Source organism: Pimephales promelas, chromosome 8 (assembly GCF_988280905.1).
Source record: "Pimephales promelas chromosome 8, fPimPro1.hap1.1, whole genome shotgun sequence".
NCBI lineage: Eukaryota > Metazoa > Chordata > Actinopteri > Cypriniformes > Leuciscidae > Pimephales > Pimephales promelas.
Window position 1 is genome coordinate 5,151,775 of NC_142776.1, and position 15,726 is coordinate 5,167,500.

At 39.1% G+C, this 15,726-nt stretch overlaps 1 protein-coding gene and 1 long non-coding RNA gene across 2 annotated transcripts in view; one reads left to right on the forward strand and one right to left on the reverse strand.

Moving 5' to 3' along the window:
- Positions 1-15,726, reverse strand: part of pld5 (phospholipase D family member 5) — a 60,607-nt gene that overhangs the window by 35,914 nt on the left and 8,967 nt on the right. The window lies entirely within an intron of this gene.
- Positions 9,826-11,388, forward strand: LOC148977634 (uncharacterized). Its single transcript, XR_016169434.1, has 4 exons — positions 9,826-10,009; positions 10,504-10,667; positions 10,762-10,843; positions 11,024-11,388. It is a non-coding gene; the product is annotated as an uncharacterized LOC148977634 (long non-coding RNA).

Genomic DNA, 15,726 nt, shown 5'->3' on the forward strand with positions numbered 1-15,726 from the left:
GGGAGTGCATGCCGAAAGGCAGTGACAACTGTCAGAACCAGTAATTCCAAGGAACACTGAAATCACTCACCCTATGTTACATCGGGCTGTCAGTGACAGCACTCCCTACCGGTCATAGCCCAAGCTAATGAACCAAGAAAAACCAGAACGTAATAACGTGAGTAAATCAGGGCCAGCTCAAAGGCTTTAGGACCACAACTTCAAAATAGAAGGGGTCCCTTCTAGGGAGTGTGGCTAGGGGGCCAAAGGGACCCCCAGCCAGTCACTATTCAGGAGAACACTCCTCCTGAAATGCCCCCAGGCTGGCCTGGTGATCTGTACTAAGACACACAGTCTGGCCATAGCCTGTCCGTCCAAGACAGAGCCTCTGGAAATTGCCTAGAAAAGGCATCCAAAAACTGAAGGCCCGCGAAGCTGGCGGAAACCATCGAGTTTCGGATCACAGAGACGGGATCCTCCGGAGAGTGTGACTCAACCTCGAACCAATGGGAATCGTACACTCAATCCACGAGTTTCCACCCAGTGCTCGCTTTTGTGCACTGAGGAAGTAAGAGAGGGATCAAAATCATGAAGGTCAAAGAGACCTAAGACCTGATGACCCCATGTGTGGGGAGCTCCGATACATGAGGGCTCATGTCAGGAAGGCCGTACGTTGTGCGGCCTGAAACCCAACGACCACAGCATGTGGAAGCTCATCCTTCAGGAAAGCCAGAGGCTAGAACCTGACAGACCCACAATGTGGGGCTACCTTCGAAAAAGGTCTAATGAGACCTAAAACCACCAGTTGTGGGAGATAGCTCGAACAAGGGAAGTGCCTGTCGTAATGTATTGCGACAAAGACACATCTAGAGTGGGACCCAAAGTGAAGAACCGGAGTCTGAACCACATAAGAAGGGACCGAAGCATACTGCGCGTGACCCTCACCATAAGAAATGGATTTTGAAAAGTGCACAAGACATCTCGTCGGGTGACTTACCACAATAATAGGTGAAGTATGGGTTTGTGTACTTCACTCTGAATTCAGGAAGGCCTGGTGAGGCCTGTAACCCAGCAACCACAATATGTGGGAGCTCATACCCAGGAAGGCCTGTTGAGGCCTGTAACCTGGCGACCACAGTGTGTGGGAGCTCATGACCAGGAAGGCCTGGTAAGGCCTGTAACCTGGCGACCACATTGGGTGGGAGCTCGTACTCAGGAAGGTCAGTGAGACCCAGCCTGGTGACCACAACCTGTGGGAGCTTACTCCACCAAGTGGAAGCTACTTCTTCCAGAAGTTAGCCAGAGAAGGGCGTCCCTGTAGCCAGTGACAGGACGCCACTTAAAGTGGGACCCAAGGGAAGACCGGGGTCTGAGCCACATAAGAAGGGACCGAAGCATACCACGCGTGACCCTTACCATACAAAATGGATTTTAGAAAGTACACAAGACATCCCGTCATGTGATTTACCACAATAATAGGTGAAGTAGGGGTTAGTGTACTTCACTCTGAATTCAGAAAGGCCGAACTTGAGGCCTGTAACCTGGCAGCCACAACAAGTGGGAACCCATAATCAGGAAGGCCTGACAAGGCCTAACACCCGATAGTCCCAATGCATGGGGAGCTCACATTCAGGAAGGCCGCTGAGGCCTGCAGCCTGACATGTGAAGACTCACCACTACAACTTAGCGACCACGAAAAGTGGGGGTTTCACATTCAGGAAGGCCTGGTGAAGCCTGCAACCTGACATGTGACAACTCACAACCAGGAAGGCCAATGAAGCCTGAAGCCTGGTGACCACAGAGTGGGAGCAAAGTGCTCAGGGAAGGTGGTGAGGCTGTAGTCTGGCTACCGCATCATGTGGGAGCCCACATTCAGGTAGGCTGGGTGAGGCCTGTAAACTGACTACCACAGTATGTGGGAACTCATAACCAGGAAGGCCCCTTTGAGGCCTGTAACCTAGCAACCACCATGTGTGGGAGCTCATCACCAGGAAGGCCTGGTGAGGCCTATAACCTGACCACCACAGTATGTGGGAACTCATAACCAGGAAGGCCCCTTTGAGGCCTGTAACCTAGCGACCACAATGTGTGGGAGCTCATAACCAGGAAGGCCTGGTGAGGCCTGTAACCTGTCGACCACAGTATGTGGGAGCTCATAAACAGGAAGGCCTGGTGAGGCCTGTAACCTGGCGACCACAATGTGTGGGAGCTCATAACCAGGAAGGCCTGGTGAGGCCTTTAACCTGGCGACCACAGTACGTGAGAGCTCGTATCCTGGTGACCACAGTATGTGGGAGCTCATAACCAGGAAGGCCTGGTGAAGCCTGTAACCCAGCGACCACAGCATGTGGGAGCTCATAACCAGGAAGGCCTGGTGAGGCCTGTAACCTGGCGACCACAATAAGTGGGAGCTCATAACCAGGAAGGCCTGGTGAGGCCTGTAACCCGGCAACCACAGTATGTGGGAACTATAACCAGGAAGGCCCCTTTGAGGCCTGTAACGTAGCGACCACAATGTGTGGGAGCTCATAACCAGGAAGGCCTAGTGAGGCCTGTAACCTGGCGACCACAGTATGTGGGAGCTCATAACCAGGAAGGCCTGGTGAGGCCTGTAACCTGGCGACCACAGTATGTGGGAGCTCATAACCAGGAAGGCCTGGTGAGGCCTGTAACCTGGCGACCACAATGTGTGGGAGCTCATAACCAGGAAGGCCTGGTGAGGCCTTTAACCTGGCGACCACAGTATGTGGGAGCTCATAACCAGGAAGGCCTGGTGAAGCCTGTAACCCAGCGACCACAGCATGTGGGAGCTCATAACCAGGAAGGCCTGGTGAGGCCTGTAACCCGGTGACCACAATCAGTGGGAGCTCATAACCAGGAAGGCCTGGTGAGGCCTGTAACCTGGCAACCACAGTATGTGGGAGCTCCCACAGATGTCTCTCCGTGGCCACCATAGCACCGACAGAACAGCAGATTGCTTGGTGGCCCGGAGTCCCGCAACAGATCGGTCTGGTAGGCCTGAGGACCACAAGGGCGTGCAGAACCGCACCTGCCTGACCTGCTGCCGTGTACGCTCTGTCATTCAAGCATGAAGATGTCTTGAGCAGCTTGGATGACAGGGTCAGAGCTCTTAGTGAAGAGGACCAACGAGAGACGAGATAGTTAGCCAACGTCTCGTCCGCTGGCGGCCTCGACACTTATCCGTTCTCCACGGCTCCCTCCACAGCAGCGAAACTAGCCCGCTGATGCAGATAGAGACGTGAGGAGAACGGATTCTTCCATACCCTCTCGATCCCAGCGTGGAGATCGGAAACGAATGGAAGGCTCATCCGGGCTGGTGGCTTATGGGTGGGGAGGAACCAGCCATCCAAAATACCATGAGCGGGTTCCTCCCAGACGCGCCTCCACTGCAACAGCAATCTATCTGAGGCGCGCCCCATAATGTCAACCAGCTCAGCGTACACTGGGCAGGAGGGCTGAAATGATTCGGTCTCAACCAAACTGACATCCTTTTCTATATATATATATATATATATATATATATATATATATATTACAGCCAACTCCTGCCCTGCCCAAAGAGAACAGTTACAGATTCACCAAAGAGAGAGAGCGCTCATTTTCTCTCTTCTTAGATGTTCAACATTAATCTGTAACTCACCCTCGTCAGCTGGTAGATCATCCGCGAGGTTAACGCCCTTCTCCCGATAATCTGCCAGCTCCATCTGAAAGCTCCACGAGCTCAACCGCCACTGAGCCTCAGCCCGAGCGGGAACCGGAACCGCGGGGTTCAGATGCCGCGCCCACTTCCCTCGAGAAGTGGGTCAGACGAGAGCAGAGAGTTCTGAAAGAAAAACTCTCAGTTCGCGCAAAAAACTCCCTCGAGAGCTTCCCGCGAATGCTCTTCTCTCAGGCAGAACACGCACAGATCGTGTGAATCCTCCGGTGTCAAATATCTGGACACAAGTCGGCACACTCGCGCAAAGTGTTTCTCCACGTCTCTGCGCGCTTAATCGTTGAATACTATCAAACAGACAAACAGTCCCTGAAGACGAAAAGATGTTGTCACGGTTTCAAGGCGCCCTTCTTATACATCCAGATTGACGCGCTCATCATTCAAGCTGATGATGCACGGGCTGTCGCCGGTCAACCTGATTACTGTGAGTTGATATTTGATTTCAGACACCTGTCACGCCTGAGGCGTTCCCCATAGCGTCATTCGACGTATTGTTGAGTTCCCTTCGAAAGGGAACTGTAAGACGTAATGAAACGACGTCTCTCATGACATTGAAACAACGTTGATTTTGCTCATCGAATTAACGTTGAACCAACGTCAGACGCGGCATTCTTCAAAGCTAAATGAAAATCGAAAATTGGTTCGCTTTCATAACGTTGAAACAACGCGTTGATTTCAAGTTGATTTTCCGTTAGTTTTGAAAGAATGACGCGTCTGACGTTGGTTCAACGTTAATTCGATGAGCAAAACGATGTCAGATCAACGTTGTTTCGATGTCATATTTCCACGTTGATTCAATGTCAGTTTGCTATCTGGGCTACATTTTGATGTTAAACCCACTACTGTTTTATGTCTGATCTCATGACATTTCACACTTTTTTCATACATATTTTACAATAATTCATACGAGTGCGGTCGTAATATTTAGATTCCTCATAAAATGCATACGAATCGCTGAGTTTTTACCTCAATTACATCAGAAGTAACTGTAAATAAATTACAGATAAATTAAGAGTAATCCCTTACTTTACATTTTCAAGGAAAAGTAATGAAATTACAGTAACTAATTACTTAGTAATTAGTTACACCCAACACTTGAAGTATGGCGCATGCAACTTATCCATTGTAGCATCAATGAATCTGTGATGGACTGTGTGGTCTGTTGAAGAAAGCTGTTGACTCCCACTTATCTGAATTACTTACACCTGGCTTGACATAGCCGCTCCTCCTGAGCCTGGTTTGGCCTTTGTGAAACTGATAAAGCCAGGATGCACTGATCACACTAGGTCAAGCCCAGCTTTATCTCTTATCCTGGATTTCTAAATTCTGCTTTTGTGAAACAGCCCTCTGATTGAAACATATCCCAATGGCTGTGATCGGACGCTTTCTCACTGTGTTTTCAGTCCCTGAGTGGACTGAGCTGCAACCCCCACTACCTGCAGGACATTAGCATCTCTATGGAGAACGGCTTCAAAGGCCAGGCTGTGAAAGTTTACCTTAGACCTAAAAATACACATGCTTAAACAAGTCATCCTATACTTAAAACACTCTGAGGACTCTGCATGTATTTTTTGAGAGATTCAACAAGAGGAACTATTAATATGAGCTTTCGTTTCAGATGTGGTATAAAGGTTTAGTTAAACCAACAAAAATATGAATGCCCATGGTAATCTGCTACATCCCTATAACATCATTTGATTTATAAATGAGCAGATTTTTTATTTAATTATTTTTTTACATTGTGGTAAATTACTTTTTTCTGTCTTTTAAAATCTTTTAAATAGTAAATTAATTGGGGTTATACCAATGTATTGGTGAGTAAACAGTGAACTAGATTAAATATGCATGGAACTCCAAATAAACAACACATGGTCCAGTACTTTCTTAAAGGGATAGTTCACTTTGAAATTAATTTTTGATGTGTTTTATCTTACCTCAAGGGCATTCAAGATGTAGGTGTCTTTGTTTCCACAGTATTTTCAATTTTGACATTTTTCAGTCAAACCGTTGTTGTCTATCAGTCATACACTGGAGGCTAAGGGGGTCCACCAAAGAGCATGCACAGAGAAGTCCAAATTAAACATGATTTAATGACTTGTAAATGTAAGTACACATTGATGGCCTAAGACACGAAACGAGCGGTTTGTGTGAGAAAACCAACAGTATTTATATCGTTTTACCTCTTGTAATCACAGTGATCTGAATCAGTTGTTCAATGTCCAACTGAACCGAACTGAATCAGTTCAATGTTACGCCGGAAGTGATCGCTTGCGTGTGACGTCACTCAATATTTACACAGAGATTTCGGAAGTTTTACCTTTTACTAAACATATTTAGATATCCCGAAATCGTCTTCCATTGCGGTTTGGACTTCTCTGTGCTGCTCTTTGGTGGACCCCCTTCACCTCCAGTGTATGACTGATCAACCCGATCTCACGACCAAGTCGTACGAATTCGACGAATGATTAAAAAGTGGCTAATTCGTAACAATTCATACGACCTCACACGTACGAATTAATAAGATTTTGCTAAATCGTACATATTTTACGAATTGGCCAATTCGTATGAATTCGTACGAATGACCCACCCCTGACCCCGCCCCTAAACCTAACCATCACGTGGGTTTAGACAAATCGTAGGAATTAGTACGAGTGAGGTCGTACGAATTAGTACGAATTAGACACTTTTTAATCATGCGTCAAATTCGTACGAATTGGTCGTGAGATAGTGTTGGACTGATAGACAAGAACGGTTTGACCAAAAAATGTCAAAATTGAAAATACTGTGGAAACAAAGACACCTACATCTCGGATGCCCTTGAGGTAAGATAAAACATATCAAAAATTAATTTCAAAGTGAACTATTCCTTTAATGTCGGTAATTTAATGCATTCAGTAATCTGAAGTAACCAATGCTATTATAATACATTAATTAAGTGTATTTATCTTATTCATATGAGCTCATAAAAACACAACCGTTTATAAGTTTATAGTAACTCTTAAAAAACACAACCTCATTGAAAATGGGTAGCACTTTATAAGTTTCCATTTATTAATATTGTTTTTTAACCAAATTAATGAAAATGAACCAACCACTTATTTTTTTACTAACATTAAGTTTTACTAACTTTTTTTTTGTTGTTTAAATAATTTGTTGGTTAGTTAGTAAAGTGAGTAAGGGATGTAGGCTACATCCAGCCGTCTATTATCGCAAAATAAACACTGAGAAGGGTGAATGACCCAGATGTGAAGTAGCCATATAGTAGCAGCTATTCACTAGTGTGAATTGAGTTGTTTTAGTTACAAAAAACAGCAATATCCTTTCATTGACATAGTGCTTAAAACTATTCTTTTGGAATGTGTGGTTAACGATTTACATTCAAGCTAGGTAAATTTGCCTTTACATATGATAATCACAGGTGATTGCAGTTTAGTAACTTCCTGCATGTTTTTATCTCGCTAGACCAGGTGTTAATAGACTACATTAAATGCTTCAATTCACTAGCAGATATAGCAGTGAAACAATCAGAGGCAGAATTAAGACAGAAAATCATATTGTTGTTGTAAATAAGCTATTCATCTAAGCGGATTCATTCATCAACTATTTGTAAATAACCTGTTCAGTTGTAACAAGTGTATCGACTGTTTTTGCTTCGGCACTTATTATATTGTCTGCTCTACTCTTCGCAAAAGCTGGAAAAACATTTTGGCCACAACTTAGGGACGTGAAAAGGGCTGTCACTCATTTACTTCACCTTACTTTATAGTTAATTCAACGTTTACATACTGGTGGTTGATGTAAAACGTTAAAAAAGTTAAAGTAAATAGGATTTTTAAAAGTAAAATACTTTTGTTTAGGTTCATTATGTAAAAAACAGGAATTTTACTTTTTAAATGGTTAGTTCTGTGGATATCTTAATAATATGGTATCTGTTTCTCTATGGCATTTTATTTAAAAATCTTTAATCCCAATCAGAGCATTTGAGCAAAGATTGCATTGCGCTCGACCCAATCCAAGCAAACGTTCCACTTGTGTGCCGCTCACACTCACATCTGATCAAATCCCGCTCCTACAGGTTGTTTCTCTGTGCTAGATATATCGTTCTCTTTGTCATAAACTTCTTGATCAAATGTCTTAATTGCAGTTGGCTTATGGATAACAGTTAAGATATTTGTGGATTTAACATCCTTAGCTCTTTAACCTAAAAAATGTATTAATCTTTGTGAGGAGCGCATGTAAGCAACCGGTAATTATGAATATTTTTTAACTGGAAGTTATTACAAGCACTCACTTACGGTTTCTTATTTTGGGACAAAAAAACAACAACACAAAAATAACATAAACATGCACTTCCATTCATCATCTGAGCCACACCAAATAAAAACAAACATACATTAAAAAATACACTGTGGATATTTTGAAAACATCTTAAAAAATTGAATTAGGGACTGACTGGACATGTAAGGGGTGCAATTGTTAGAAATTATTTTTGACAGAATCAAAATGGTTTCAGTAATGGTTTTAGCTTTGTTGTGTTCCTAGATCCATTTACCACATCCATGTTTTAGACATTCCAAATATGTATTATCAAGTATTATCAATTGTATAAGTTTTTGAATTTGAGCTAACATATCTGTTTAATACTAACAGTCTGAGTAAGTAACATTAAGCTCTCAAGTGTCTGCTTACTAAAGCAAGATTTATGACATACTCATCATATTTCATTTATTCCCCACCTGCTAAAACAAGGGCTGTCTTAGAAAATGTTAATGTGTTTAAGTATAAACATTGATATATAAACGTGTAAAAATACATGTGGTGTGATTTGACTGTATTGTAAACAGCTCTGCTAAATTACAGAGCTGATTGAAACAAATCCCAATGGCTGTGATCGGACGCTTTCTCACTGTGTTTTCAGTCCCTGAGTGGACTGAGCTGCAACCCCCACTACCTGCAGGACATTAGCATCTCTATGGAGAACGGCTTCAAAGGCCAGGCTGTGAAAGTTTACCTTAGACCTAAAAATACACATGCTTAAACAAGTCATCCTATACTTAAAACACTCTGAGGACTCTGCATGTATTTTTTGAGAGATTCAACAAGAGGAACTATTAATATGAGCTTTCGTTTCAGATGTGGTATAAAGGTTTAGTTAAACCAACAAAAATATGAATGCCCATGGTAATCTGCTACATCCCTATAACATCATTTGATTTATAAATGAGCAGATTTTTTATTTATTTATTTTTTTACATTGTGGTAAATTACTTTTTTCTGTCTTTTAAAATATTTTAAATAGTAAATTAATTGTATATCGCCTACTTTCTTTAAATGCTGCACCATCCCATAGTTTGATATTATTTTTGAACTTTTCCTTTATTAACTTTATCATGTTTTATCTGCCATTGATATAGGTTTGTGTTCTGTGCTCTATTTAAAATGCATGCAAAATAATACTAATTATGAAAAGTACTTTTTCCTGATCCAGTTGATGTTTACAACTGGATTTAAAACTAATTTACCAACAGATTCTACCCTTATGTTAATCTAGCTATTTGATTTCAATCACAAAACATTTGCATAACAGAACCAATAGTAATGTTGGCTAACTGTGGTTTATCCGATGGCCCAATCACTGCTCCGATAGCAGAACGTATATCTCTCTATTCCAGGTTCCTAATTCACACTTCATGTTTGGCATTTGGAAGAGCACAACTTTAGAAGACTTCAACGAGATTGTTTCCTACATTGGAGAGTTATCTTTCTATTATAGTTTAAAGATTTATCTACCTACAAGATCCCAAGATCCTAAGCGCACTGAGCCATTTCTCATCTCACTTTTTTTATTTCCGAAGTAAAAGGTAAGTTGTACATTCTAACTTCATTTTATGATGATTTGTAAATGCTAACATTATACAATGTTTTTGCATCCTCTTACAATGTAAATGTGCATGCAGATTGGTATTATTGATATTCAGTTTCTTTTTAAAATGATTTTATAAAAATACTTGATATAAAAAGTATAGTAAAAATGTAGTAAATTATCAGCCACATTGTCATCTTTTCAATAAGTTATTGTCTACACAATTCTAAGGAGTTTTTTTTTTTAGAGTATTTTCTATTTTTTTTTTTTTTTTTACTTAGCATATGCACTATATCCTGCATAAAATGTTCTTATATTTCACAGGAAAATGAGACCCAAAAGAGTTTCTCCTGAAAAGGAAGCCTTGTACTTCATTGCTTCGGGGAAAGATAAAGACACATTCGAGAAAAAATTAATGTGTGAAGAGAAAGGTAAGTTACGGCATTCAATTCTGCCATCAGTATGACTTTGCAAAACTTAATTAAAAGCTAAGTTTGGTCTCTAAATAATGTCGAATGGTTGGGTTTAAAATGTGTAGCTAAAAACAACAGGCTGTTAAAAAAAAACACAAGAGAAACAAAAAAACATGATTGAATCAGTTAAAGGTGGATTTATATCTGTTTTCCTGCCTGTATTTATGCTAGCTGCTGATGTCCAAATTAAACTCCATTGTGTAGATGTGCGAGTGATCTTGATATTATTTGTATGTAACTGCCAGTTAGACTCCGGGGGCCTGTTTAACAATGGAAATTATCAATATTCAGTGTCATGATACATATGAGTTTTGTAGTTTTGCACTTTTAGATGTAGATATCGTATTTGTTTTCCAAGCAGGGCTACCATTTAAAACAGTTTAGACAACCTTAACAACTTTATGAATCTTTTCTCATACTTAATTTACACTTATTTATACCCAATTTATTAGGTTTTGGAGTAATCGCCACAAAACATATTGAGCCAGGAGAATTCCTACTGGAGTATGTTGGAAGACACATGGCTGGATCTGAAGGAGAGACCCTGCTCAAAGACTACTCAGCTGAAGATGCAGTTTTTTTTATATTTCTACTCCTTTCAGGGACAATCTTACTGGTAAGATTAAATTAATGAATGTTCTAATGAAGTATAATTACATCATATTATGGTATGTTTATATACAGTGTTTTTAAAATATTTCACCATACAGTGTTGATGGCAGTAAAGCTACAGAAAATCTCGGACGATACATAAATGATGACCACATCAAGCCAAACAGCAAAATTAAAATAGTAAGTCTGTATTTAATGTTTTCGTATTGTTTGTCTTATTCTTTGTTTTAATTACTCCTTTTATAGAGCCTCATCTTGATTGTAGCATTATTTGACATTACAAACTAGACAGTTGTGGGTCTTTCAAATGTTGTTGTTTTTGTTTTCAAATGTGTGTTTGTGTACTTTTGTGACCAACAGATAATGGATGAAAAGAAAATGCCACATTTGTGTGTATTTGCGTTAACAAAAATCAAGCCAATCATACCAAAGAAAATATCATACCAAAGCCTATGGACTAGTATGCAGGAGTGATCCAGCTCTCAGATTTCATAAAAAAATATCTTAATTTGTGTTCGGAAGATGAATTAATGTCTTACGGGGTTGAACAACATGAGGGTGAGTAAATACTGACAGAATTTTCATTTTTGGGTGAACTAACCCTTTAAATGCTTTGCTTAAGTTGATGAAGACCTCCACTGTGTATTGCTTTATCCTCAGTTGCAGATGTAATTTTTCCTATGAGTTCAATTAATGCCAAAGCAGTTAATCTTTTTTATCTCTAAAGCCATATAGTTTTTCATTAAATAATTTGTGTTTTTCTAAAAAAAAAAATTAATTTTTGAGCAAACAACTTTTCAAGGATTTTAGAAAACCGAGAGAGCAATGACACTGGTCTGTAGTTGTTAAAGTGTAGTTATACATTTCTCCCAGCCCTGCAAATCTGGTCCTCTAGTTATAAAGGAGCCCAAAACCCTTTAAAATCAGCAACAGACCAGTCTGACCAGTTAGACAGTCTATCTCAAACCAATAGACTATCTAGTTTAAGCCCCCCCCCTTCTAATAGATTGATCAGATAGCGCCCCTTTAATCTTTTCTATTTTACCTGTTCATAATCATTTTTGCATGAATTGAAACGCATGATTGTTCATGATTTTCATGCATGATTTAAATTGTATTATATTACATTATTATTATTCATGTATTTAATTTTATTCATGTATTTAAATGTATATATGTAAATGTAATGTGTTTGAAAATACACAATAAACCTTGAGCAGTTAAAGCTTCAATTGTTCTTTTTTCTATTTCCTATAGTGCTACTGTGCAACCTGTAGAATATGTAGAAAATCCATAGAAATATTATTTTAACTGTTAAATAATACTCTATTTCTACGGATTTTCTACATATTCTACAGGTTACACAGTAGCACCAAATAAATACAATAACATTTCATAACTGTATAATACTATACAGTATTATTAAAAATTAACAGTGTAATACTGTACTTTAATATGGTAAGAAATTACAGTAAAATAATGTTATTTGATTTTACAGTATGCTTAACAGTACTGTAGTTAGTGTTAAAGTAATTTTATTGTTGAATGAAATACAGCAAGTACTGGATAATTGTTGCCAGTAAGTTACTGTTAATTTGACAAGACATTTTTTTACAGTGTATTTTATACAGAATATAAAAAAAGGATAAAACATAATGGACAGATGTGTTGGGAAATGGCAGTTGTATTAACAATATGGCATTAAAATATATTTTGAGCCACCAATCCTACTCCTACCCCTAAACCTACCCCTAACAATTCGTTAAAACTACGTAAACTAACGTTACAATTATGAAGAAAAACGTGACTAACAGAAAAGTATAATCACAATAATATATTTATTGCGAAAATGTCAAAACCGCTACCAAAAGCCGTTCACATGAAGATGCTTTGCAGTCGCAGTCCTCTCTGGCAACATTGTAATAGTTTTGTATGAAGTACAGAGCAGAATTTAAATTAATAATCAATGAAAATGTTCATCCGGCTTCAGTTCGCAGCTTCGCACTATTTCAAAAGAACTAAACCAACCGTCACAGTCCTTCATGTCTCAATCTGTGATGAGGCAGGGAAGAGCCAATGACCATTTGATATCTCTGCCGTAAAACACGACGTATCGCTTCTCAAGGGCGCGATTTTTGAATTTGAATTCATCACCAGCGCGGGATTTGACGTGTACGGTTGCTGCTGAGAATGGAGGCGAAGATCACGACTGGATAAAAGGTTGAATTAGGATTTTTTTCTTGTAAACAACGTAGGCTATGGATTCTAAAGATTTGGATTACATCAAACTAATAAAATTGATGTCTTTTGTGAATTTATGTTTTGTTTTATAGGAGAAAACACTTTCTGTGCCTCACGGCAAATAAACTATATTACAAAATGGTTAAACGAGTAAAGTTAAAGAATGTATTTTTAAGGTTTTATAGTGTATTGTTTAACACCATGCAGGCGAAACGAGCAAAATGTTAATATTTATGAGTATTATATCAATAAATGAGACTGAAAACGTAATGAATAAGACAGTTGAATGCAATAGAGTCAAAACATAATGCTACGATTTTAATATGCATAAATTGTGATATGTACAAATGTGTACATCGGTGGATTTGTTCAAATGTAAATAAATTACGTTTTTGTGCTGTCAATAACGTAAATATTTTACATTTTAGTTCTGTAAATACGTCAGTATTATACGTTTCTGCGCATATAAAACGTAATTATATGTACGTATGATAGAACTACACTTTACACAAATGCATACGTATTCTCATGAGATCACATTGGATTTTAGTCGACTAAAATATAATGGGTTTAGTTAAATTGTAATGCGTTAATTTAGAATTTAGAATAGAATAAAATGTACAAACCCATACACTCCCGAAGAAAACATCTATTAACCTATTAATATAAATGATTTAAAAGTCTGAACATGCAATACAGATACGGATTTAACTACTGTGATTTAAAAAATATCTTAAAATTAAATAAAAACCACTTTTCCTAAAGTACAACACAGCCTTTTCAATGGATGATATACAGTATGCATTCTTTATAACCATGCATACATCCTTCTTTATTCTTTCAAGCAGAAATATTCTTTGTGTAAATTAAATATAATTAATCCTTATTATACTAAAGCTATTAACAAACTGTGATTGCTTTTCTCTTTTTCTTTGGTTGCTTGATCAATATTAAGGACACAGACCACATTATGTTTGTTGCCACTTTCACTTTAAGACGTCGGATTATTTCCAATGACATGCGGATCCAATTGCACTGATGCACATCCGATACACTCACAACTGTTTAAGACATAACCGACATAATTTACATGAATACTGTCCAAAGCGGACATTTAAAGCACTCAATAACCTTGCCCCTTCATATTTATTGGACCTTCTTAATATCTATATTCGATCTCGGACTTTAAGATCGTCTTCCTCGCTCACTCTTGTTCTCCCTAGAACCCGCACTACTTCTATGGGGTCCCGGGCTTTTAGTTTTGCTGCTCCTTATTTATGGAACCTGCTGCCACAGGATGTGCGAAACAGTGAAAGTATTCATGTTTTTAAATCTTGCCTTAAGACCCATCTTTTCCGGCAGGCTTTTATGTTTTATGTGATTTTTATATATATATATATATATATATATGTGTGTGTTAGGGCTGGGCAAAAAAAATTGATTTTTCGATTAATCGTTTTTTAAAATGTGGCCGATTCAAAATCTATTCTCAACGGCCTCGAATCGATTTTTTCCATATAAAGGGCTCGCGGACGCGGTGCGGCGTCTTCTCGTCTCACTGCACTAGGCAAGCACTAAGCTAGGGTTGAAACGATTCCTCGAGTTACTCGAGTTACTCGATTACAAAAATTCCTTGAGGCAAAAAATCTGCCTCGAAGCCTCGTTAAATGACGCAGTTCCTATGGCGCACGCAGGGATCTGATTGTTTCACACGGACCGTTATTCGATCGTTCAGCGTGAGACTCGCGCAATTCGATTTTTCACGCTGCGTGTATATCCCTTCGGTCAAATGCCTGAAAGATGAGTTCGTCTATAGATCTACCTGTTGAGCCACTCGTGATCGACTAGTTTTACCGCCGCATATTAATTCGCAAGTTAAAATATCCTGTAATCTAGTGCATTTAGTGTATCTAGAATAAAAAGAGTTTTATATACAGGTTTGTGGCTCTTAAAAAACTTTTGCTGGTAATTTACTCACCCCCATGTCATCCAAGATGTTCATGTTTTTCTTTCCTCAGTCGAAAAGAAATTAAGGTTTTTGATGAAAACATTCCAGGATTTTTCTCCATATAATGGACTTACATGGGAACCAGACGGTTCAAGGTCCAAAAGACGGTTAATAACAGTTTCAGATGCAGCTTCAAATGTCTTTAAACGACACCAGACGATGAATAAGGGTCTTATCATGCAAAACGATCGGTTATTTCAAAACTTATTCCAAAAATGTAACTTTTCTAAGGACAAATGCTAGCCTTGCTCTATTCTGTCAGGCGCGTTTGTAACGTCACGTATTACGTAATTACGTTCAAAAGGTCACGGGCGACGTAGCCGGAAGTACAGAATCAAAATCGTCCGACATCGTTGTTTTACCTTTTAATTACTTTTTTGTAAACAGCGTTTGAGTTAGTTTGCACGTTCAACCTATGCGTTCAACTTGTAAACACTGACTCTGTACTTACGGCTACGTCGCCCGTGACCTTTTGAACGTAATCCTGCTGCCGCCACAGAGTGCCATTTAGTTTTATATAAAGTTTAAATTATTTTATTGTCTCAAATCGTTGATAATGTATACTGACTTTGCCCTATGCTGCAATAAATTTAGTTTTGCATTCATTTACATAAATCAGCTGCTTGAATGACAATTGCTGATGTAATTGGGTTTTCATGTGAGATTCTCAATTCATTCAGTTAACTGATGCTCTGAGGTAGTTTTCAGACTGCAGACTCAGCAACGATTGTATTTAATTGTACAGTACAATTATAACATAGAACAAACATCTTCATTTCATGTCATTAAACATAACAATATTGCTGCCCATACA